Source organism: Notamacropus eugenii, chromosome 1, assembly GCF_028372415.1.
Source record: "Notamacropus eugenii isolate mMacEug1 chromosome 1, mMacEug1.pri_v2, whole genome shotgun sequence".
Lineage (NCBI taxonomy): Eukaryota > Metazoa > Chordata > Mammalia > Diprotodontia > Macropodidae > Notamacropus > Notamacropus eugenii.
This window is the reverse complement of record NC_092872.1, coordinates 56,866,519-56,893,263: the sequence shown is the minus strand read 5'-3', so window position 1 is coordinate 56,893,263 and position 26,745 is coordinate 56,866,519. Positions and strand designations below refer to the sequence as shown.

At 41.1% G+C, this 26,745-nt stretch overlaps 1 long non-coding RNA gene across 4 annotated transcripts in view; it reads right to left on the bottom strand.

The window, feature by feature from the left end:
* The window catches only part of LOC140520810 (uncharacterized), a 56,034-nt gene that overhangs the window by 27,975 nt on the left and 1,314 nt on the right, over positions 1-26,745 (bottom strand). For all 4 annotated transcript variants that reach the window (XR_011972655.1, XR_011972652.1, XR_011972651.1 and 1 more), the window contains exon 2: positions 5,650-5,858. This is a non-coding gene — a long non-coding RNA (uncharacterized lncRNA). The remainder of the gene's footprint in view (positions 1-5,649; positions 5,859-26,745) is intronic.

Here is a 26,745-nt window from a genome sequence, read left to right as displayed (position 1 = left end):
TTTACTAGGGAGAGAGACTGGGAAGGGGACTTAATCAGACTCTTTCTTCCACAGATCCGTATCTCATCAATAGAAGACTTAAGGAATCTTATGGTAAGGCAAACAAACATATCCCCTTATAGAACTTCACTTCTTAAATCAGAATAAATAACCATGGCACCTCACAGGTGGAGAATACCTTAGAGATCATCTGGCATTATCACAGAATCCCTGATTGAGAGGGAGAAGGAGGCATCATCACCTTCCACCATCTCAGTTTGTAGTTGGAGAAATAGGAACGATAGGGCAAAGGAAACTTACCTAATGTGGCAAAGCCAATATATTACAGGGCCTAGGCAAGATCGTATTTCTCCCTCTCCCACTATCTCTCAAGTTTCCCAGGTGGGTAGGGAGAGTTAGGATGTTTGCTGCAGAGGAGCTCCAGGATCTACCTGTACCCCACCCCACCCCCAACTGCTGGCCTTGCTTTTCTTTTCACAGAATAAGAAAACAGACAGTTTTCTAAAAGAGGTTGAAAAGATGAGAAATGAGGTAGGTTTCAATTTCTAGCACTGAGCCCTGGGCCCATGGTCAGACATGTGTATTCCTTTGACTTCCCTAGAGGTATTGGGATGGTTGGGATTTGGGGTAAAGGTGCTACCTGGCATGACTACAGCAACAGCAGTAGCAATAATATTATTATTTTGTAAATGGCATGAGACTTTTCAGAGCAATTCCACATTCCTGATCTCATTAGTGCTTCCTAACAGCTGTAATTATTATCTCCATCTTTATAGATGGAAAATTAAAACTCTGAATGAAGTGATTTTCCCTAAGCCATTCCACTGAATTAGAGGAAGGAGCAGAAATTCTGTGTCCTGGATGGCACCTTCATGTTATTAGGTAGGGATGAGGGAGGGACTTCTAAAAGGAAAGATGTGAAGAAGCTGGAGAAGGGAAGAATCAATGAATTTTTTCTCCAAACAGGATGATTCAACAGCTGTGAATAATCTTAAAAAATCCGCTTCCCAATATGAGGTAAGCTGAGATTTCCAAACTCATTTCTTTCCCCCTCTATCTTTTCATGTCCTACCCTGTTTTTCTGAGGCTCTGGACTTACTCTCCCAAGCTATTTACACATCAGTGGTCAGGATCCCAAAAGGAGGGTACTGATCCCCTTCAGGATTCTAGGAGAACCTCTCAGCAGTTGCACATATCTTTCTAAGGCCACTGAATGCATCCCCTGTTCTTGTGTTCTCACCAGTAACAATAACTAGTTAAGGTTAATATCTTCCTTATATCATTGATTAGCCCCCCGGTATCACTGAACTAATTAAAACTAATTAGCTTTTTTAAAAGAATATTTGCTGAGAAGACATAACAAGAATGAAAGGACTAGCCTATCTGCTCACCTTAGGGGACACACTCTCCCCTAAATACACAATCTGTTAGTGGGAGAGAGGGGGGAAGACTCACCTCAGAATTCAAGGAGCTGCTACAACTATCCACCCACCTCCTTTACTTCTGAATGTGGCAGAGCTAATGGATGAGTTGCCCCCTTCTCAGTCAGCTCCATTCCTTGCCAGGCTGAATTCGACTCTTCAGCACAGTTATGGCATCTCACCTGGCCCTTCCATTATAATCTCATGCCTTTCCTGGATGTAGTTTTGCCAGCCTCTTCCCTATGAGCTGAGAGCAGGCAGAGCTTGCTCTGCCCACCAGGAATGGTGCTTGCACAGCCAGAACCCCTGTTATACTGTCCCCACTTTCATCCAGGGACCATTCAGGCCTCCTCACTGACATTAAGGGCAACTGAGATTTAGGGCTTCTGGATTCTGTTCAATGACCTTGCTCTCTCCCTTCACCCTACTCTGCTTCCTCATGCACCCTGGGGGTTTGCTTTCTTTCCCACACGGGTGGGATGGGACTTACTGAGCCTGCCTGCCCCTTACCTGATGTTCTCCACCTCTTCTGTAGGAGGACATCAGGGACCTTTTGTTGGATACTGTTGATGCTGACATTCAGAAACAAAATGAGGTGGGTCCCAATCTCTCTAGTACTTGTGTCTGTCTTCTCTCCCTGCCCCAGCATCACTGCCATGCCCCTTTCCTACTCTAGCCTTTTACCCACCAAAGCCTCTGTTATTCACTCTCCCTTTGTCACTTGTCCTGGACTCTACTGTCCTTTTGCCCTCTGATCTCTGTTACCTATCCCCAGTCAGGTGTATATGATGAAAATTGCCTGTCTGACAGAGGACTTGGGGGAAGGGTCAAGGAAAAGGAGGTTAAAGAAGAAAACTGACCTGAGGATAGGAGAGGAGGCCAGGCATGGGAGGGACAATGCTCTTTTTCCACGTAATTCAGTCCTGAGACCATTAACCTGAGTTTTCTATGCTTCCCCTCGGAAGGACCATGCTGGGAAGCCCATCTCTGAGGTGAATTTGAGGCAGGAAATGAAGAATTTTGACAGTTCTTCTGATGAGCCAATAACTGGAGATACGATTCTGGAAAAGGCCTTGTCTATCTGGGAGTCAATGCTGGAAAGGATCAAGAGTTGGTGGGAAAAATTGCTTGAGTTTTTGAAGAAGATAATTGCTTTCCTGGGGAAAATTGTAAATTCTATAATAGAGGCAGTACGTAAAGTATGGAGGTGGTTGGTGAACCTCTTTTAATTTCCCCCCATAGGAGGAAAAACTGCATGTCTGCATGTCACAAGCACTTTGTCAGGCTCCTAGATTTAGGGTAATTTTAATTTTTTTCAAATTACTAACTTCACCATAGAGGGGGAGAAGAGGATTTCCATGTACACAGCAGAATACTAAAAGAAGCTTCCAGCTGTAAAGCTAAATTTCTATTTCATACCATTTGTTTTTTTTTACAGTATGTATCCATTATATTGAGATCCCTCCTGACTATATGTACTTCCTTCTGATTTCTGCATTAAAAAATAAGTTTCAGTGGTTTTCTTTTTCTGATGTTTTCCTCTAAACATTAATTTACTATAAGCCATCTGTCCAGATTCGTTATCCTGAAGGACTGCACAAAATCCAAGCTTTGTGGCCACATTGGCAATGCTGGTTGGTTCTATCCTCAGAGCAGCAGACTCAGTGATCACTGTTAATACAAGCCACAGCAAGGAGGAAGTTGTGGTTTTGTAAGGTTTTATTTTCTTTTTTTAAAGCAAAGGAGATAGTAAATTTCCACAGGCAATTCAAACTGTCTAACGAACTAAAATGACAAGTTCAGCCTCAAAAAACTGAGGGAACGGTTTTGGAGATATTAGAAAATTAGCCAGATAAAGAATCAAAGGGAAAGGATTCTGGGAAGATGGGGGCAGTGAAGAGGTAAGTTAGAAAACTTTGAGCTCTCCAAATTTCTTCCACAGCAAAAAAAACACACAACACTGCCTCTGAGGGAATGCAGAGGAGCGGAAATAAATCAAAGTCAGGGTGAAGCCATAGTTCTCTACAGACAATCAAAGAAGACCCAGGAAAGACCTGAAGCTGAGGTTCCACTAGAGCCAAGTGCAAACACCTCCAGGCCAACTCTGTGGAATCAACAAACACCTAGCCCTGGGGGCAGCTGGGTAGAGAGGCAGCCTCCACCTTAGAAACTTTCACAGACAGAGTAAGGGGTCTGAGGGCTGAGTAGGAGAAGACTGAAGGACCTTCCACTGTTGAGGGACGCCAAGCACAGCTGTGCTGACCAGATGTGCCCTGGGTTAGGCTGCTACTGTGGGGAGAAGGAACTAGCACACACCTGCTTAGTGCAGGTGCAGAGGGCCAGGGACCCAGCTGGTTGTGGGAGCTTGCTGGAAAGCAGAGTCCCTGGTTTCAGTTCCAGGGAAGAGAGGACAGTTGTAGTTTGCGGGCACGAGGAGGGACCGAACCACAGGGAGTATAATCATCTGTGGGAGTGGAGAGCAGGTGAAAGTCCTGGGACAGACCTCAGAAAATGACAGTAAGAAGCGCCTGAGGCTTGGGGCATTATTCCCCATACCTAAGGAGCACAACTTTATCACATCAAAAGCTGCTAAAAACAAATTAAGACCAAAAAAAAAAAAAAAAAAAGAATAAAAAGGAAGAAGCAAAGGAGAAAGAACCCAACTATAGAAAGCTACTCTAGGGATAGAGAAGATCTAGGTTCATATTTCAGAGGATGATAACAAAGCTAAAAAAGCCACTCCTTTTTCAGTGAGAAATGTCAAATGGTCCTAAGCATGAAAGGATTTCTTGGATGAACTTAAAAAGGACTTTAAAAATCAAATAAGAGAAAGAGAAGAAAAATTAGGAAAAAAAGTTATCCAAGAAAATTATGAGAAGACAACCAACTCGAAATAGAAAAACAAAAATTTAAGTAAGAAAAGAATTCTCTGAAAACTAGAACTGGGTAAAAGGAAGCTAATGATATTCTAAGACTCAAAGAAATAATAGAACAAAATCAAAAGAATGAAAACATAAAAGAGAAAGTGAAACATCTCATCAGAAAAACAATTGATTTGTAGAACAGACTGAGGAAAAATAATGTAAGAATAATTGGACTGTTTGAAAATTACGATTAAATAAAGAATCTTGATACATTACAAGAAATTATCAAGGAAAATTGCCTTGAAGCTCTAGAACAAGAAGGCAAAGCAGAAACAGAAAAAATTCACCAATCATGACCTGAAAGAAATCCCAGGTACAAAACTTACAGGAATATTATGGTCAAATTTCAAAGCTCCCAGGTTAAGGAGAAAATATTGGAAACAACAAGAAAAAAATATTTAAATATCATGGAGATACAGAAAGGATAACATGAGATCTAGTATCTACTATGTTGAAGGACCATAGGTCTTGGAATACTGTATTTCATAGTGCAAAAGAACTGGGGTTATACCCAAGGGTAACTTATCCAGAAAAGTTAAGTATAATCCTGAATAGAAAAAAACAAACGGATAATTAACAAATTCAAAGACTTTCAGATATTTGTGACAAAACCCCCAGAGCTTAAGGGAAAATTTGACATATCCAGGAGAAATATAAGGTAGACATTAAAGACCAATTATAAGGGACACAATATGGCCAAATCATTTACTTTTTATATATGAAAATATGATCAGTCCTTTTATGACTATCATTTTTATTTGTGTAGTTTGGAAGAAAGGCTTAGGCAGAGCTGAGTATGATGGGTGATTCTAAAAAATACTGTAGGGAGAGAAAAAAAGGAGTAATTATCTCATAGAAATGAGGCAAAAAAAGAAAAATTGATACAGAAAAAGTTAGTGAGGGGAGGGTGGGTAGTGCTGAAACCTCACTCTCATTGGGAATGGGTTAAGGAGGGAACTCTCTCTCCATATATATGTGTATATATGTACAAATACACACATATACATATATACACACATATATACATATACACACATATGTAGAAGGAAAGTGAATGCTTGTTATGCTAAAGTTTAGACATTTTTCTCTTTAAAGATTACTATTAAAATTTCACATGGCAAGAAAAAAGATAATACCTAAAATACAAAGTTAGTTTTTCTTTTGTTTCTAATGCCAACTTCTACAGATGAGGAATTTTTTCCTTCCTTCTTATTGCTTCTGTAGTCTCAAGTGGTTGGAATGCTACATCAGAGATACAGCCATATTCGTTTGAAAACATTGAAATTTTCAGCTTAAAAACTTACTCTTTGGCCTTTTTCCCTTTGGTTGATCAGCAAACAGGAAAAATCAATTTCGTTCAGATGATCAGGATACAAAATATAACAAAGATTGCCACAGCCACTCAGTTTGAATTTCCCGAGGAGGTCAAACCAGTTTCAGATGCAACCAGGGCTTTTAGATTGGAGCATTGGGCAATACACTCACGAGGTTGGTGGATGGAAGGATGATTCACCTACGAAGTATGAGGGGTATAATTAGTACTAAATTTTTTGGAGAGGAAAGTCATTCTTCAGTCCTTCTTTCATTCATTCAGCTAATAAACATTTGTGCAATACCTACTGTGCTGAGCTGTGGGGACACAAACCAGGAGAAGATAGCCCAAGCCTTTAAGAAGCCAACAGTCCAAAGGAGAAAGAGAATTCACAGAAGAAAGCTGAAAAGGGTGTGAGGGAAGGTACGCAGTTCAAGGGTATAGCTGGCTGGTTTAAGCACTCTCTAGATGGAGGCTTGGAGAAAACGTATTGAAGAGGTTTGAGTGCCAATACTGATCTAAGCTTGCAGTATGATGAGTTTAGTGTGAGGTTTCTTGGAATGGTGGTGATGGTGGAGTCCCAATGCAAGGAGTGCAGCTGGGTAATTGTTCACATACACACACCCACACACACACACACACACACACACACACACACACACACACACACACACAGAGAGATAGTTCAACACTCTGTTTGGAGCCAACTCCAACGAGGAGAAAGGGAAGAACCTTTGCAGACCTGAAAGAGTAACTTGGTGTCTCACCATGTCTCTGATTTCCATCTTCCATGTAGAAACTTTAGGAAATTTCCCCTTGTGTGAGATTAGTTGACATTGACCTTAGTTTGCTCCCATCTACATAGCTCATGCACTTTTCAGTATTTTCTGGTGTGTTCTAATTTGTAGAATTCAATTTCTATTTGTTATTTGCTTGGGCAAATGGATTTACTCATTATTCACTATTTGTGATAGTTTTTTGTGTATTGTGTGTGTGTTTGTGTTTTTGGTGTGTATTTTGGTGGGAAGGGGCCAACACAGTATGTGTGAGCTTGGAGAGATTTTCAGATTAAGAAGTAATCCAGTGGGGTTTTTGTCTTTTTTTTTTGGCAGGGGGTGGAATGGGAGAGGATACAGTTTTCTAAGATTGTTAAAAATAAAGACTTTGAGTGATTTGTATATAAATGTACCCAGACCTCTTGTTTTTCTCTGGAGAGTGAGGAACAGTTATTGCTTTAGTGTTGAAAAGGAAAAGTTTACATTTGGAATTTGATTGCCAAGTTCAGAACGTTTCGCAATGAAATCTAAACTCCAAACCTAATAGAAGCTACAGGTTTGTGTGTGTGTGTCTGTGTGTGTGTGTCTGTGTATGCACACACACATACACAGACACACACACACATTGGTATGCATAATACTGAGAGCACTATAAACTCAAGCCACAGACTAGAATAATTAGGAAACTTGCACCCAGGCAAACTCCAAAATACATTGTAAAATATGATTTTTACAAGAACTGTTTTCATAGTTCACAATTTAAAAGAATATTTTTTTTGTATTGGTCTTGTCCAGTGTACTTAGAAACTATCCAGGGTTCACTTTTCCTTTTCGAGAAGATGAAAGAAAAAAAAAGTCAGCTTTAATTTTCCCAATGTGATACTTCCCTGACCTCTTTGGAGTCTGACTTTCCAATCTTCCCTGAGTATTCACATCTATTCATAAGCCATTTTTGACAAGCTAGACTTTGGTAGAGATTCTTCACGTAATCTTCATTTTGTACAAACTGGATAACTTTAAAATGATTCATTTACTGAAGTAAAAGGTGAAATAATAATATATTAATTTCAAATGTTACTCATGTAGAAAAAAGTACAACTCATTCAAAGTCATTCAGAATCATATGTGGTAGCACAAGTGATCTACAGCACTTAAATCTGAAGAACTAAATAGATATAAATGTGAGAGGTCAAGGTAATTTGTTAAGGCCGAGGCTTAAAACATTTGCTTAGACAATTTAGGAGTTACTGAATTGGTAATATGTTTCATTATTATGGAATCTATGACAGTTAACTATACATATTGTAAGGTGATTGGTGGATACTTTCATTGTCCCATTGTTGCATAATGTTGAAGAACAAGGCAAATTAATGAAAAAATAGGTCACCTTTACACCTCTGAGAATGATCCATTTGTCAATTCCTGTGAGATTTTAATGTTCTATATAAAAGATTCTATTGGTTCCATTTCAGGTCATTAAGGAGAGAGGCAACCCTAGGCCTGCTGAGGAAAGAACCTCACCAAGGACCAGAGAACATGAGAATTGTTACACCACCTCAGACCTATACTCCCTAGATGAAAAGATTTTCTTGAAGTGACTTAAGCTAGTTGTAACTGGAGCATTTGTAGTTTGCAGTGTACTATCTTGCATCTACTTTCTGTGTAAAATCCCAGAATGTGATCATTTCATTGACTGAACTAGGGACAGTATAACAGGGTTCTTGATCAATGGAAGCCCTGTCCCCAGAGCATGTATAGATAGGGTTCTCTGCCTGGTCACAAAGAAGAGGCTGGGAAGACTACACTCAGGAAAGGTATGATGATATATAATGGAAGGGTCAGGTGAGGTGCCATAAAAGTGCTGAGGAGTAGAATCCAGGCTGGCAGAGAATGGACCTGCCCGAGAATGGAGCATCTCATCCATTAGCTCTGCCCCATTTAGAAGTGAAGGTGGTGGGGTGATTATTTGTAGTAGCCACTTTAAATCTGAGCCCAGCCTTCCCCATGACTGTGACCAGCAGACTCCATGTATTTAGGGGAGAGTGTGTCCCCTAGGGTGGAGGGATATGTTACTACTTCTATTTTTGTTATATCTTCTCAATAAATGTCCTTTTGTAAAAGCTAATTGATTTTGATTAGTTAAATGATTCTGGGATGCTAATCATTGGAAGTAATCAATAGTAAGGAAGATATTAACCATAATTGGACATTGTTACTGATGAGAATGCACCAGAAGAGGGGATCAAGTAGGTGACATTAGATATTTCCATGCTGATACCTAAAACAGAGAAAATTATAGACCAATTTGCCTAATGAATATTGATGCAAAGATTTTAAATAAAACATGAGCAAGGAGATTACTGTAATATATCATAAGCACCACACCCTATGATCAGGCGGAATTTATACCAGAAATGCAGAACCATTTTATTATTAGGAAAACTATCTGCATAACTGACCATAGTAATATTACATTGGCCAAATACATAATTGACCCATAGGAATAATAAAACCAGCAGAAATCGTATGATTATTTCAACAGATGCAGAAAAAGCCTTTGACAAAATACAGCACCCACCTTATTAAAAACACGAGAGAGCAGGGGAATAAATAGAACTTAGCTTAAAATGATAAGTAATGTGTATCTAAAAACAACAGTAAGCATTATTAGTAATGGGGATAATCTAGCAGCTTTCCCAGTACAATTAGGGGTGAAGTAAGGATGCCCATTATCATCTCTATCATTCAATATTGTATTAGAAATGGTAGCTATAGCAATAAAGAGAAAAATAAATTGAAGGAATTTAGAATAGGCAATGAGGAAACATAACTATCAGTTTGCAGATATAGGATGGTATAGTTGGAGAATCCTAGAAAATCAAATAAAAATCTGCTTGAAATAATTAAGAATTTAACAAAATTTCTGGATACAAAAATCATCAGCATTTCTGTCCACTACCAACAAAGTCCAACAGCAAGAGATCAAAAGAGAAATTGCATTTAAAATCACTGTAGGAAATATAAATTCCTTGGGAGGCTACCTGCCAAGACAAACCCAGGAAATATATGATGGCAAAACACTTTTCACACAAATAAAGTCATATCTAAGTATTTGGAAAAATACCCATGTAATGAAAGCGACAATTCCACCTAAATTGATCTGTTCAGTGCCATACCAATCAAATTATTAAAAAATTATTTCATTGTGCTATAAAAAATAATAATAAAATTCATCTGGAAGAGCAAAAGGTCAAGGCAATCAAAAGAATCAATGAAAAAAAATGAAGGAAGCTTATCTGGAGTCATACCAGATCTTAAACTATGTAGTAAAGTGGTAACTATCAAAATAATTTGGTGCTGCATAAGAAATAAAGTGTTGGATCATTGGAATAGATTACATACACATTAGATAATAGTAAATGACCATAGTAATCTAGAATCTGATAAACCCAAAGATCTAAGCTTTTGGAACAAAAACTCATTATTTGACAAAATCTGCTGCAAAAACTGGAAAATAGTATATTAGGTATAGAACAACATCTCATATCCTATACCAAAATCAAAATGGGTACATGATTTACACATAAAGAGCAAAACCATTGGTTGCTGTCCTTCATCTTCCAGGAGGACCAAAATGACATCACCATTGTAAAGTGAAATTTCAATGTGTCCCACTATGGCTGATCACACGAATATGAGCTTGGAATTGGGCACAGATAGCCCGTGTGAATACTTAGGGTGGATATCCCAGATTTGCACATCTTGCATTTACTTAGTGCTGTCTCAATTCTGCTTTGTTCAAAGAGCAGAGCACCTTTCTGATGTGGGCACACCATGCTGAATGATCCAGTGCCAGTGTCTCCCATGTTGCACAGTCAAATCCAAAGTTCTTGAGAAAGACCTTGAGAGTGTCCTTGTATCATTTCTTCTGACCACCATGTGCTCGCCTGCCCCATGCAAGTTCTCCATAAAAGAGTCTTTCTGTCAAGCATACATTTTGCATTTGAACAACGTGTCCAACCCATTGGAGTTGTACTCTCTGAAGCATACTTTGAATACTTGGCAGCTTGAGCAAGAACTTCAGTGTCTGGTACCTTATCCTGCCAAGTGATCCTCAGAATCTTCCTAAGACAGTTCAAATGGAAGCGATTCAGTTTCCTGGCATGGCTCTGGTATGCTGTCCATGTTTCACAAGCATACAACAATGAGGTCAGCACAACGGCTCTGTAGACCTTCACTTTGGTAGTCAGTCTAATACCTCTTCTCTCCCAAACACTGAGCTAGCTTTGGCAATGCGTGCATCAACCTCATTGTCAATGTGTACATCCCTGGAAAGTACACTACCAAGGTAAGTGAACTTATCCACAGCATTTAAAATTTCTCCGTTTGTTGTAATCAATGGTTCCACATATGGATGGTGTGGTGGTGGCTGATGGAGCACCTTTGTTTTTTTGGTGTTAATTATTAGGCCAAAATTAGCACAGGCAGCAAAGAATTTATCCATACTTTGTTGCATCTCAGCTTCAGAGGCTGCATTGAGTGCACAATCATCTGCAAACAGAAAATCATACACCAAAAGTCCCTCCACTTTGGTCTTAGCTTGTAACCTTTTCAAATTGAAGAACGTCCCATTAGTATGGTAGTTGACCTTGATGCCATGTTCATCCTCATTGGAAGGATTTGTCAACATGGCTGAAAACATCATGCTAAAAGGCATGGGAACAAGCACACAGCCCTGTTTCACTCCATTGGTGACAGGGAAGGCATGAGAGCTTTGTCTATTATCCAGAACCCAGGCAAACATGCCATCATGAAACTGATGTACAATATTGATGAACTTCTCTGGGTAACCAAATTTTGACATAATTTTCCATAAGCCCTCATAACTAACAGTGTCAAAGGCCTTGGTCAGATCCACAAACGTTGTGTATAGACCTCTGTTCTGCTCCTGGCATTTCTCCTGGAGTTGTCAGGGCAGCAAACACCACATGGATTGTTCCTTATCCCTTTCTGAAGCCACACTGCCTCTTAGGTACATGCCCATCCTGCAGGTGAAGGATCAGCCTATTAAAGAGGACTCTAGGAAGAATCAGCAAATTAAGAGAGCATAGAATAATTTATTTGTGAGATCTATGGCTAAGGGAAAAATTTAAGACCAAAGAAAATGTGAAGAGCAAAAATTAAAAGGCAAACATAAAACTGGGAAAAATTTTGCAACAAGTATCTCTGATAAAGGCCTCATTTCTCAACTACATAGAGAACTGACTCAAATTTTTAAGAATACAAGTGATTCCCCAATTGATAAATGGTCAAAGGATATGAACAGGCAGTTTTCAGGGAAGCAAATCAAAGATATCAATAGTTGCATGAAAAAATGCTCTAAATCACTATTGATTAGAGAAATGCAAATTAAAACAAATTTGAGGTATTACCTCACACCTATCCAATTGGCTAATATGACAGAAAAGGAATATGATAAATGTTGGAGGGAACATGGGACAACTGAAACATTAATGCACTTGGTGGAGTTGTGAATTGATCCAATGGGGTACTGGAGAGTAATTTAGAACTATTCCCAAAGGGCTATAAAACTATGCATAACAATACTACTGCTAGGTCTATGTCCCAAAGGGTATTCTAAACAGGAAAAGGACCTATTCATACCGAAATAGCCGCTCTTTTTGTGGTGGCAAATAAATGGAAATTGAGGGGATGCCTATCAATTGGGGAATGGCTAAACAAGCTGTGGCATGTGATTGTGATGGAATATTATTGTGCTATGAGAAATGACAAACAGGATGATTTCAGAAAAACCTGAAAAGACTTATATGAACTGATGCAAAGTGAAGTGGGCAGAACCAGGAGAACATTGTACACAGTAACAGAAATACTGTATGATGAAGAACTGTGAATGACACAGCTACCTCAGCAATACAACGATCCAAGACAATCCCGAAGGACTTGTGGCATTTGAAAAGGTTTGAGAGACATAATCTTTATGAAATTTCATCATTTTATTAATAATAAGAACTTTAGACCAAAGACCCCTCATGTTAGTGGGCTCACAGTCTATATGTTCTTGGAAAAGTAGATATTCTTGAGAGTGGCAATCAACTTTGACTGGTCAACAATCAATAAGAAAATTAATATTACCAAGACAGGGTGGGCTATATTACAATGAGGGTCTTGGGGTATGTCTCACCCAAATCTTGGTCAAAGAGACTTATCAATTGTCATATCACCTGTCTGACATAAGGGAAAATCGAGATTCCCCTTACATGTTTGAGCAAACACAATGAGCACAGATGCAGCCATTAGTCCAGACTTAGAATTTCTATTACTGTCTGTTTAGATCTTAATCATCCTGGCTGTGTATGTTAGACAGATTTCTCACACTGATTGATTTCTGGATGAAAAAGTAGAAAAAGGGAAAACCTTAGTCCTAAGTTAATAATTAGTTATTAAATATAAGAGAGAAATATTCATTCCTCACAGATTCATGATGATGCATAGCCTCCCTTCCCAGCTACCATGAACTACCCCCCATCCCACTCTAGCAGTATGCTTGAAGTTGACTTCAGGGTCCACACATGGAAGGTGGGGTGGGGATGGGGGTCTTGCATCCAAATGCATGTCATTCATTCCAAAGAGGCTTGTACTCTGAGGTAAGAACACACATGGCCCCAAATAGGCTCCTCTAAAGGGTCCTGACCCAGAACCACAAATGGTAACTCTTATGATGATTCAAGAGAGATGGCCCCCTGTTATAATAATTTTTAGTGTTTTGCAACAACAATACTAACTGATACTTTTCTAATGGTTTCTTATTTCACAGACACTATCTTGAATCACACTATGCATGTGAAAAACAAAAAACATTGTCAGTTATGATTACCATTTATTTTATTCAATAAATATGCATGAAGTATCTCCTTTCTCCTTTGGTTTCCAATTTGATCTTTCCTCTCAGAGCCCAAATGATGGGGCAGGGGCAGGGATGACTGATGCTTTGTGGGTGGGGTTTAAGGCCAATGGGATATACAGCAGCTCCTTCTCACAGCTATGGGGATTCTAGAGATGATCCTTCCCTCCTGCCCTCACTTTTAGCCTTGCCCACCCTAGTTGGGTCCCCTGGCTTGCCTTTGAATGGCAACATGGTAGACCTGAGTATAAGGGACTGAGATGTGTGAGGGAAAATGTAGGGTCTGTGGGAAGAAGAGACTGATTTGGGGAATATGGAGAGGGGTTTCTCTTGATCTCTCTTACGTATATTATGCACCCTGAAAGGGAAAACTGGGAGAAATAGGCTTCTAGTTAACAGATTTTTTTTTTTATTAATTTATTTAACTTTTAACATTCATTTTCACAAAATTTGGGGTCCTAAATTTTTCTCCCCATTTTTCCCCTCCCCCCACCCTAAAACACCGAGCATTCTAATTGCCCCTATCACCAATCTGCCCTCTCTTTTGTGATCCCTCCCTTCCCTTGTCCCCATCTTCTCTTCTGTCCTGTAGGGCCAGATAACTTTCTATACCCCATTACCTGTATTTCTTCTTTCCTAGTAGCAAGAACAGTACTCGACAGTTGTTCCTAATACTTTGAGTTCCAACTTCTCTTCATCCCTCCCTCCCTCCCCATTCCCTTTGGAAGGCAAGCAATTCAATATAGGCCATATCTGTGTAGTTTTGCAAATGACTTCCATAATAGTTGTGTTCTGCAAGACTAACTATATTTCCCTCCATCCTATCCTGCCCCCCATTGCTTCTATTCTCTCTTTTGATCTTGTCCCTCCCCAAGAGTGTTGACTTCAAATTGCTCCCTCCTCCCATTGCCCTCCCTTCCATCATCCCCCCCACCCTGCTTGTCCCCTTTTCCCCCACTTTCCTGTATTGTAAGATAGGTTTTCATACCAAAATGAGTGTGCATTTTATTCCTTCCATTAGTGGAATGTGATGAGAGTAAACTTCATGTTTTTCTCTCACCTGCCTTCTTTTTCCCTCCACTGAAAAGTCTTTTGCTTGCCTCTTTTATGAGAGATAATTTGCCCCATTCCAGTTCTCCCTTTCTCTTCCCAATATATTTCTGTCTCACTGCTTGATTTCATTTTTTTAAGATATGATCCCATCCTATTCAATTCACTCTGTGCTCTCTGTGTATGTGTGTGTGTGTGTGTGTGTGTGTGTGTGTGTGTGTAATCCCACCAACTACCCAAATCCTGAAAAGTTTCAAGAGTTACAAATATTTTCTTTCCATGTAGGAATGTAAACAGTTCAACTTTAGTAAGTCCCTTATGCCTTCTTTTTGCTGTTTACCTTTTCATGCTTCTCTTCATTCTTGTGTTTCAAAGTCAAATTTTCTTTTCAGCTCTGGTCTTTTCATCAAGAATGCTTGAAAGTCCCCAATTTCATTGAAAGACCATTTTTTTTCCCCCCTGAAGCATTATACTCAGTTTTGCTGGGTAGGTGATTCTTGGTTTTAGTCCTAGTTCCTTTGACTTCTGGAATATCCTATTCCATGCCCTTTGATCCCTTAATGTAGAAGGTGCTAGATCTTGTGTTATCCTGATTGTATTTCCACAATATTTCAATTGTTTCTTTCTAGCTGCTTGCAATATTTTCTCCTTGACCAGGGAACTCTGGAATTTGGCCACAATGTTCCTAGGAGTTTCTCTTTTTGGATCTCTTTCAGGTGGTGTTCTGTGGATTTCTTGAAGACTTATTTTGCGCTCTGGTTCTAGAATCTCAGGGCAGTTTTCCTTGATAATTTCATGAAAGATGATGTCTAGGCTTTTTTTTTGATCATGGCTTTCAGGTAGGCCCATAATTTTTAAATTGTCTCTCCTGGATCTATTTTCCAGGTCAGTTGTTTTTCCAGTGAGATATTTCACATTCCCTTCCATTTTTTCATTCTTTTGGTTTTGTTTTGTGATTTCTTGGTTTCTCATAAAGTCATTAGCCTCCATCTGTTCCATTCTAATTTTGAAAGAACTATTTTCTTCAGTGAGCTTTTGAACCTCCGTTTCCATTTTGCTAATTCTGCTTTTGAAAGCATTCTTCTCCTCATTGGCTTTTTGAACCTCTTTTGCCAATGGAGTTAGCCTATTTTTCGAGGTGTTATTTTCTTCAGCATTTCTCTGGGTCTCCTTTAGCAAGGTGTGGACCTGCTTTTCATGCTTTTCTTCCATCTCTCTCATTTCTCTTCCCAGTTTTTCCTCCACCTCTCTAACTGGATTTTCAAAATCCTTTTTGAGGTCTTCCATGGCCTGAGCCCATGGTATATTTACTTTGGATGTGTGGGATACAGAAGCCTTGACTTCTGTGTCTTTCCCTGATGGTAAGCATTGTTCTTCCTCATCAGAAAGGAAGGGAGGAAATGTCTGTTCACCAAGAGAGTAACCTTCTATAGTCTTATTTTTTTTCCCTTTTCTGGGCATTTTCCCAGCCAGTGACTTGACTTCTGAGTTTTCTTTCCACACCTACCACGTCTCCAGATCTGCCCAGCCAGCACTTGGTGTCTGAGATTCAAATGCTGCTTCCCAGCCTCAGGGCTTTGGGTGGGGGCTGGGCTGCGATCCAGTGTGAGATTAAGTTCAGGTGCTCAAGTCAGGGCAGGGCTGCTTCATGGGACTCAGTTCCCTCAGGGGGTTTATGCAGAGACCTTCAACAATGGATCTGGTCTCCTGCCTGCTTGGGGAGCCCTTGTCCCCTGCCTCCCCCGCTGCTGCCTCCCGAGGGGGCCAGAGCAACGGGGACACCCCACTCCCCTGTCGGTCACCCACTGACCCCTGACACCAGTGGGTGGAGGGACATGCGCGGCAGCTGGAGATTCTATCCCTGAAGCCTGCTTGGATCTGCTCCTCTCGGTGCCATGTAGCCAAGGCAGGGCTGGGCTCTGCTCCAGGTCCGGGGGTGCCACGGACATTTGGTGTCTGTTTTCAGGGCTCTCTGGAACAGAAATCTTGTCCACTCCCTTGTTCTCTGGCTTCTGCTGCTCCAGAATTTGTTGGGAGGTCTTCTTTACAGATATTTTATGGGCTGTGGGTTCGGAGCTAGCATACGTGTGTCTTTCTACTCTGCCATCTTGGCTCCTCCCTAACAGATTTTTCAACTTGCAAAGCAGAGGAGATGGACACATAAACATATATCTGAATACAACTAAATTAGATTTTCCTAGAAGGCTTCTTTTATGCAGATGTTAATGAAGCTTGTCTTTGAAGCATGCCAAGATCACCTAACATGGAATGACTTCCAAAGGGGCTTGTCTGACCATGTCCATATCTCCTAAAATGGAGGCTTGTGTTTGTCCTTCATTCTCAAGGAGGACCATGACATCAGGGAGATGATGACATGACTTGCAGTTGACTTTGATTTGAATGAAGGAGGGCTGCACAAGTCCCATTCAGTGAACAGTCCTCTTTAAGTAGTTATTCAAGTTATGGCCCCTTTTATCAAAAGCAAAAACAAAAACTGGTATGGGAAGACCCTCAGGGTTCCTGGGCTAAAGAGAAACTGTAACTGAGAAGGGAGGGGAGGAGAGGAGAGGACAGGAGAGGGGATGAGAGGAGGCTACTTATTCACAGACTGTGTTTGTCCTTTGTTTGTCCTAAAAGGGCCAGGGTCTCCCACTGCATCCTGGGCCATCTCCAGTCAGCCTGATGAATATCTGGTCACTGGACCTAGATGGTTCTGGAGGACAAAGTGAAGCTGGTGACCTTGCATAGCCTTCCCTCACTCAAATCAAAGTCAACTGCAAGTCATGTCATAATCTCCTTGATGTCATGGTCCTCTTTGAAAATGAAGGACAAACACAGCCTGTGAGTGGTCCTCTTCTCTTGGGAGTATCAAAAGCCTGGGTCTTAACAACTTCCAAAAGACTAATCCTCTTCCCTTCCTCAGACACTGAGCTATGGTACAAGGAGGGAGAGCATAATGTCTCTCATGTATTATGGAATATTTGTGTAAATCTAATCTGGTCATAGTATATATAATCTCCATTAGAGATTCTTTGCTAATATTTTACTTAAAGGTTTTGCTAAACATTTATTAAAGATATTGGTCCATAGTTTCTTAATCTGTTTTCACCATCCCTGGCTAATGTATCAAGATCATTATAGAGATGTGCCCCATATCGTGAGGGCTGTCCTCGACCTGTAGCTTGGGAGTGATTTTGTATGGTTTGAAGGATGGTAGAAGAGACATCTCTAGGCTCTTCTTCAACCCTTTGTCAAAGGAGACTTTAATTCTTGCCACAAAGGGAAGCAGAAAGTTAGGACCAGAGACCCCTTGGCCACTCCACTGTCCTCAAAGAGAGGAATTACTAGAATAGAATTATATTAATCTGCTCCTTTAAATATTATTAATCTAAAAGATGAAATTTTCAGGTTCAAGCTAACTTTTGATCACTGTTCATCATTGGGAGGAACCAATATCCCAAACTTTATTATATCCAAAACTTGACCCCTCTCTCACCAAATACCACAATGAACATACATAGCACATAGCCAAGAAAACCCATTTATCCCAATCAGTAGCAAAACAGAAACTAAACAAGGAACACATAGGAGAATATCTGCCCAACAATACAGAGTGAAGGAGCTCTTCCACTGGGAGTGTTAAAATAAAAACCCCTGTATACCGCTCAAGCAGAAGAAACCCCAGGTCCAAAAGGGGGACCTGGAACAAGGCCAAGGCTGATCACAGTTTACAAAGATTATAACTGAATTTATTGCCTGAGAAGAGGCTTGCAAGCTGGAGCAGTGAGACAATGTTGGCATTGGCTCAAACATGAGAGGGAAAGGATGAGATGCTCATGCATAATTCAGGTCGGGAGGGGAGGTCTATGGAGAAGGTATAAGTACCTTTTCTCTTCGGATACAGTTACTAAACCTTTGGTTAGGGTACCAAATACTTTCTGCTCCAGTGCTCTGGCTGGGGGAAGGAGGAGACTGAGTAGCTGAACTTGACATAACCTTTCATTTCCTTGCTATTGAGAAGAAAGTCATGTGATTTGTAGTTATTATTTGGCCCAGTTCAGAGGCAATTAGACTTGGATAAATAATTGTCTCCCAGGTAGAGAGGATGGAATTTTTTCCACAGGATGTAGAACTAAGCATTTTCTTCCTATGGAGAACAATACATTGCCTAAAACATTCCATAATACAACTACATGTGAAGAGAGATGATAAAACCTCCTTTACTGGAGTTATATCTGGTCGACTGGAGATACATCGGGTTTTTTTGGATGTGATACTCTCTCATATTCATTCCATATCCCTGCTCAGTCAAGCAGGGCTATACTGTATAGGAGTCATCCCTGCTCATCCACCTGGGGACATTGTGACCTTCTTGTTTCTCGGTCAATTCAGTTGTGTCTGATTTTTCATGACCCCATTTGGGGTTTTCTTGGTAGAGGTACTGGGATGGTTTTCCATTACCTTCTCCAACTCATGACTCTGGGTAGGAGGCTGGGAGCCTGCATGAAATGGGGGTGTACATGGGCACTAATCCTATCTCCCTGGGATGTAGCAAGGAGAGAGGAGCTGAGGTGCGGAGACAGCACTATCCCATCTTCCCATAGTACCCTATCAATCCAAATGCTTTTTCCTTTTTCTGGAAGTTGCTTACTTGTCTATGAAAAGCAGCATGGGAATTTGAAAGGGAGGGAGAGGGCCATTGGCAGCTCCCAACTGACCTTCTGCCTTGGTGTGTTGAAGAAAATCCTTTTAATTTCTTTTCCTGAGTTTCCTTCATCGATCAGAATGAGAACCAAAAGAAGATCTCTTTGAACATACCAACACTATTATGTGATTCTGAACAAGTCATTTCTCTTTCTTAGCCTTGTTTTCTTCTTCTGGAGAAAGACAGGATGGGAGAACTAGGTGGTACAATGGATAGAGTGCTGGCTTTGGAGTCAGGCAGACTTATTTTCCTGAGTTCAAATCTGACCTCAGACACTTACTAGCTGAGTGACCCAGTTAGCCTCAGTTTTCTCATCTGTAAAATAACCGCAGTAGGAAATGGCAAGCCACTCCAGTATCTTTGCCAAGAAAATTCCAAATAGGAGGGCTGAACTTCAGTACTTTCAATTTCTCCTAGTTGAGAAGAAGTCATATGACTTGTAAGAATTGCTTATCCCACCCCCAAGCCTATTTGTATATATGATTGTCTAAATGGAAATAAGATTAAATTGCTACAGATGGACTCAGGCTCTCCAGTAGAGGGCAGTACATGATATGCAGTCATTAGTTAAAAACTGTAGATAGACGTGGAGATAGTAATGATGGTAAGAACATTAAATTAGCATTTAAATAGTATCTACCATGTATTAGGCACTTAACAAATGTGATCTCATTGGATCCCCACTACAACGTGGGGGTACATGCAGTTACTGAAGAAAGTGAGGCAAACAGAAGTTAAATAACTTGCCCAGGGTCACATATTTGAGGCCAGCTGTGAACTCAGGTCTTCCTGCCTCCAAGCCCAGAATTCTGCCCTGCGGCAAATCACAACGTGAGGTTTAAAGTCCCACCCACTTTCCCCTCCCTTTCCTGTTTTATACCCAAGTGTCTTACCTACTCTCCCTCTCACTTTTCTCTCAGAACGATCCAGAAGCCCACAGCTGGAAGAGGTGAGAGGAGAGACTGAGGAAATTCCTAGAGAGTGGGCTAGGGGATTGCTAGAGGTGATGGTTAAAGAGGAAGGAAGAGAAAAAGATGCCCCAGAGAGGCAGAAAGGGGGCTCTGCAGAGAAATCAGCCTGGAAGTTGTCAGGGGAGGAGGGAGGAATAAGAAGCTGAGGGGTGGTGTGGGCTAAGGTAGGGGAGGATGGTGAGGACTGGATAATGCTCCCAAGTCTGGTGAAGTCCCATTTCCCAGAAGAAATCTGGGGATGGGCATGAAATAGAATTTCAAAAACTGGATCTCAGTAAGTGTGTCTTGGCTTCAAGGAATTGCAGGGCTGCTGTAGCTTACAATGTATGTAAGTGCAACCTATGACAAAAATCAAGCTGTGCCTTTTATTCATCCTCTTCTAACAGACATTACTTTGCTTCAGTTAATTGGCTGAAACATAATCATTTATAAGAGGCAGCTAGGTGGTGCAGCAGATAGAGCACCAGATAGAGCACCAGGACAGGAGTCAGGAGGACCTGAGTTCAAATCTCACCTCAGACACTTGACACTTACTAGCTGTGTGACCTTGGGCAAGTCACTTAACCCCAATTGCTTCATCCTGGGTCATCTCCAGTCATCCTGATGAATAGCTGGTCACTGGATTCAGATGGCTCTGGAGGAAAAGTAAGGCTGGTGACCTGCACAGCCCTCCCTCACTCAAAAACAGTCAAGTGCAAGTCATGTCATCATGTCTCTGATGGCATGGTCTTCTTCAGCAACAAAGGATGAACACATATGTCATTTATAATAAGTGAATAATTATTATACTGTAAGTTTGTTTTCTTGTGGTTAGTGTAGACAGCCAGAATAGAGGAAGCATTTCCTTTGGACTTGTTGTTTTCATGTATAAAAGAAGACTTTTACAAAAATCTAATGGAGTTGTATTCAGAACTATTTTTTTGTGTCCATTTCCCCTGCTTTGCAAGTCAAAAATCTGTTCACTGGAAACTGTGTCTGAGTTTTTTCTTCCAGGGGTGACATCAACCTTAAGAGAAATCAAGAGTAACCCCTCTCCTTATCCCCCAGATCAGTCTCATCTTCCCACACACCCTGTGTTTTTCCTCACACATCTCAGAACCCTATTCTCAGTCCCATCATGTGCTACTCCAAGGTAAGCCCAGGGACTCAGCTAGAGTGGGGGCAGGAGGGAGGGATCATCTCTGGTAACCTCATGGCTTTGAGAAGGGGCTGCTGTATATCCCACTGGGCTCACACCCTCTCTCCCTCCCCCAAACCATCAGTCATCCTGGCCCCTGCTTTTGGGGTTCTGAGAGGAAAAGTGGGACTGGGGACTAAAGAAGAGAGGAGGTACTTGATGAATGGTGGATAAAAGAATAGTAAGCTGAAGTGACATGTGTATGGTTGACAAGTGTTTAATATACGATCTCATTCGAGAATATGTGTGTGACACAAGAAATCACTAGATAAGTGTCGGTGACTATTATTAGAAAGGATTATTGTAGGGGATCTTCTCCCCTCTTGCAGCACTGTAAGTGTGGCCATTCACGATTTGGGGTGGGGGGAGACCATAAGGACCCTTTGTGGGACCTGCTTTAGGCCCCAACAGGCTTATCCTCTAAGATGTCACAGGTGGCTTCCCCACCCCAACTTCCACATGTGGAATAAGAGGGCAACTATGAGCATGTTCTGGGATTGGGGGTGCAGGGAGAGTTGGAAAGGGAAGCAATGTCACTTTCACTCTGTTTTACTAGGGAGAGAGACTGGGAAGGGGACTTAATCAGACTCTTTCTTCCACAGATCCGTATCTCATCAATAGAAGACTTAAGGAATCTTATGGTAAGGCAAACAAACATATCCCCTTATAGAACTTCACTTCTTAAATCAGAATAAATAACCATGGCACCTCACAGGTGGAGAATACCTTAGAGATCATCTGGCATTATCACAGAATCCCTGATTGAGAGGGAGAAGGAGGCATCATCACCTTCCACCATCTCAGTTTGTAGTTGGAGAAATAGGAACGATAGGGCAAAGGAAACTTACCTAATGTGGCAAAGCCAATATATTACAGGCTCTAGGCAGGATCGTATTTCTCCCTCCCCCACTGGCCCCTTCCCTTACTCTCAAGTTTCCCAGGTGGGTAGGGAGAGTTTGGATGTTTGCTGCAGAGGAGCTCCAGGATCTACCTGTACCCCACGCCACCCCCAACTGCTGGCCTTGCTTTTCTTTTCACAGAATAAGAAAACAGACAGTTTTCTAAAAGAGCTTGAAAAGATGAGAAATGAGGTAGGTTTCAATTTCTAGCACTGAGCCCTGGGCCCATGGTCAGACATGTGTATTCCTTTGACTTCCCTAGAGGTATTGGGATGGTTGGGATTTGGGGTAAAGGTGCTACCTGGCATGACTACAGCAGCAGCAGTAGCAATAATATTATTATTTTGTAAATGGCATGAGACTTTTCAGAGCAATTCCACATTCCTGATCTCATTAGTGCTTCCTAACAGCTGTAATTATTATCTCCATCTTTATAGATGGAAAATTAAAACTCTGAATGGAGTGATTGTCCCTAAGCCATTCCACTGAATTAGAGGAAGGAGCAGAAATTCTGTGTCCTGGATGGCACCTTCATGTTATTAGGTAGGGATGAGGGAGGGACTTCTGAAAGGAAAGATGTGAAGAAGCTGGAGAAGGGAAGAATCAATGAATTTTTTCTCCAAACAGGATGATTCAACAGCTGTGAATAATCTTAAAAAATCCGCTTCCCAATATGAGGTAAGCTGAGATTTCCAAACTCATTTCTTTCCCCCTCTATTTTTTCATGTCCTACCCTGTTTTTCTGAGGCTCTGGACTTACTCTCCCAAGCTATTTACACATCAGTGGTCAGGATCCCAAAAGGAGGGTACTGATCCCCTTCAGGATTCTAGGAGAACCTCTCAGCAGTTGCACATATCTTTCTAAGGCCACTGAATGCATCCCCTGTTCTTGTGTTCTCACCAGTAACAATAACTAGTTAAGGTTAATATCTTCCTTATATCATTGATTAGCCCCCCGGTATCACTGAACTAATTAAAACTAATTAGCTTTTTTAAAAGAATATTTGCTGAGAAGACATAACAAGAATGAAAGGACTAGCCTATCTGCTCACCTTAGGGGACACACTCTCCCCTAAATACACAATCTGTTAGTGGGAGAGAGGGGGGAAGACTCATCTCAGAATTCAAGGAGCTGCTACAACTATCCACTCACCTCTTCTACTTTTGAATGTGGCAGAGCTAATGGATGAGTTGCCCCCTTCTCAGTCAGCTCCATTCCTTGCCAGGCTGAATTCGACTCTTCAGCACAGTTATGGCATCTCACCTGGCCCTTCCATTATAATCTCATGCCTTTCCTGGATGTAGTTTTGCCAGCCTCTTCCCTATGAGCTGAGAGCAGGCAGAGCTTGCTCTGCCCACCAGCAATGGTGCTTGCACAGCCAGAACCCCTGTTATACTGTCCCCACTTTCATCCAGGGACCATTCAGGCCTCCTCACTGACATTAAGGGCAACTGAGATTTAGGGCTTCTGGATTCTGTTCAATGACCTTGCTCTCTCCCTTCACCCTACTCTGCTTCCTCATGCACCCTGGGGGTTTGCTTTCTTTCCAACACGGGTGGGATGGGACTTACTGAGCCTGCCTGCCCCTTACCTGATGTTCTCCACCTCTTCTGTAGGAGGACATCAGGGACCTTTTGTTGGATACTGTTGATGCTGACATTCAGAAACAAAATGAGGTGGGTCCCAATCTCTCTAGTACTTGTGTCTGTCTTCTCTCCCTGCCCCAGCATCACTGCCATGTCCCTTTCCTACTCTAGCCTTTTACCCACCAAAGCCTCTGTTATTCACTCTCCCTTTGTCACTTGCCCTGGACTCTACTGTCCTCTTGCCCTCTGATCTCTGTAACCTATCCCCAGTCAGGTGTATATGATGAAAATTGCCTGTCTGATAGAGGACTTGGGGGAAGGGTCAAGGAAAAGGAGGTTAAAGAAGAAAACTGACCTGAGGATAGGAGAGGAGGCCAGGCATGGGAGGGACAATGCTCTTTTTCTATGTAATTCAGCCCTGAGACCATTAACCTGAGTTTTCTATGCTTCCCCTCAGAAGGACCATGCTGGGAAGCCCATCTCTGAGGTGAATTTGAGGCAGGAAATGAAGAATTTTGACAGTTCTTTTGATGAGCCAATAACTGGAGATACAATTCTGGAAAAGGCCTTGTCTATCTGGGAGTCAATGCTGGAAAGGATCAAGAGTTGGTGGGAAAAATTGCTTGACTTTTTGAAGAAGATAATTGCTTTCCTGGGGAAAATTGCAAATTCTATAATAGAGGCAGTACGTAAAGTATGGAGGTGGTTGGTGAACCTATTTTAATTTCCCCCCATAGGAGGAAAAACTGCATGTCTGCATGTCACAAGCACTTTGTCAGGCTCCAAGATTTAGGGTAATTTTAATTTTTTTCAAATTACTAACTTCACCAAAAATAGAGGGGGAGAGGAGGATTTCCACATACACAACAGAATACTAAAAGAAGCTTCCAGCTGTAAAGCTAAATTTCTATTTCATACCATTTGCTTTTTTTTTTACAGTATGTATCCATTATATTGAGATCCCTCCTGACTATATGTACTTCCTTCTGATTTCTGCATTAAAAAATAAGTTTCAGTGGTCTTCTTTTTCTGATGTTTTCCTCTAAACATCTAAGTTACTATAAGCCTTCTGTCCAGATTCGTTATCCTGAAGGACTGCACAAAATCCAAGCTTTGTGGCCACATTGGCAATGCTGGTTGGTTCTATCCTCAGAGTAGCAGACTCAGTGATCACTGTTAACACAAGCCACAGCAAGGAGGAAGTTGTGCTTTTGTAAGGTTTTATTTTGTTTTTTTAAAGCAAAGGAGATAGTAAATTTCCACAGGAAATTCAAACTGTCTAACAAACTAAAATGACAAGTTCAGCCTCAAATAACTGAGGGAACAGTTTTGGAGATACTAGAAAATTAGCCAGATAAAGAATCAAAGGGAAAGGATTCTGGGAAGATGGGGGCAGTGAAGAGGTAAGTTAGAAAACTTTGAGCTCTCCAAATTTCTTCCACAGCAAAAAAAACACACAACACTGCCTCTGAGGGAATGCAGAGGAGCGGAAATAAATCAAAGTCAGGGTGAAGCCATAGTTCTCTACAGACAATCAAAGAAGACCCAGGAAAGACCTGAAGCTGAGGTTCCACTAGAGCCAAGTGCAAACACCTCCAGGCCAAGTCCGTGGAATCAACAAACACCTAGCCCTGGGGGCAGCTGGGTAGAGAGGCAGCCTCCACCTTAGAAACTTTCACAGACAGTGTAAGGGGTCTGAGGGCTGAGTAGGAGAAGACTGAAGGACCTTCCACTGTTGAGGGACGCCAAGCACAGCTGTGCTGACCAGATGTGCCCTGGGTTAGGCTGCTACTGTGGGGAGAAGGAACTAGCACACACCTGCTTAGTGCAGGTGCAGAGGGCCAGGGACCCAGCTGGCTGTGGGAGCTTGCTGGAAAGCAGAGTCCCTGGTTTCAGTTCCAGGGAAGAGAGGACAGTTGTAGTTTGCAGGCATGAGGAGGGACCGAACCACAGGGAGTATAATCATCTGTGGGAGTGGAGAGCAGGTTAGAGTCCTGGGACAGACCTCAGAAAATGACAGTAAGAAGAGCCTGAGGCTTGGGGCATTATTCCCCATACCTAAGGAGCACAACTTTATCACATCAAAAGCTGCTAAAAACAAATTAAGACCAACAAAAAAAAAAGAATAAAAAGGAAGAAGCAAAGGAGAAAGAACCCAACTATAGAAAGCTACTCTAGGGATAGAGAAGATCTAGGTTCATATTTCAGAGGATGATAACAAAGCTAAAAAAGCCACTCCTTTTTCAGCGAGAAATGTCAAATGGTCCTAAGCATGAAAGGATTTCTTGGATGAACTTAAAAAGGACTTTAAAAATCAAATAAGAGAAAGAGAAGAAAAATTAGGAAAAAAAGTTATCCAAGAAAATTATGAGAAGACAACCAACTCGAAATAGAAAAACAAAAACTTAAGTAAGAAAAGAATTCTCTGAAAACTAGAACTGGGTAAAAGGAAGCTAATGATATTCTAAGACTCAAAGAAATAATAGAACAAAATCAAAAGAATGAAAAAATAGAAGAGAAAGTGAAACATCTCATCAGAAAAACAATTGATTTGTAGAACAGACTGAGGAAAAATAATGTAAGAATAATTGGACTGTTTGAAAATTATGATTAAATAAAGAATCTTGATACATTACAAGAAATTATCAAGGAAAATTGCCTTGAAGCTCTAGAACAAGAAGGCAAAGCAGAAACAGAAAAAATTCACCAATGATGACCTGAAAGAAATCCCAGGTACAAAACTTACAGGAATATTATGGTCAAATTTCAACGCTCCCAGGTTAAGGAGAAAATATTGGAAACAACAAGGAAAAAATATTTAAATATCATGGAGATACAGAAAGGATAACATGAGATCTAGTATCTACTATGTTGAAGGACCATAGGTCTTGGAATACTGTATTTCATAGTGCAAAAGAACTCGGGTTATACCCAAGGGTAACTTATCCAGAAAAGTTAAGTATAATCCTGAATAGAAAAAAACAAACGGATAATTAACAAA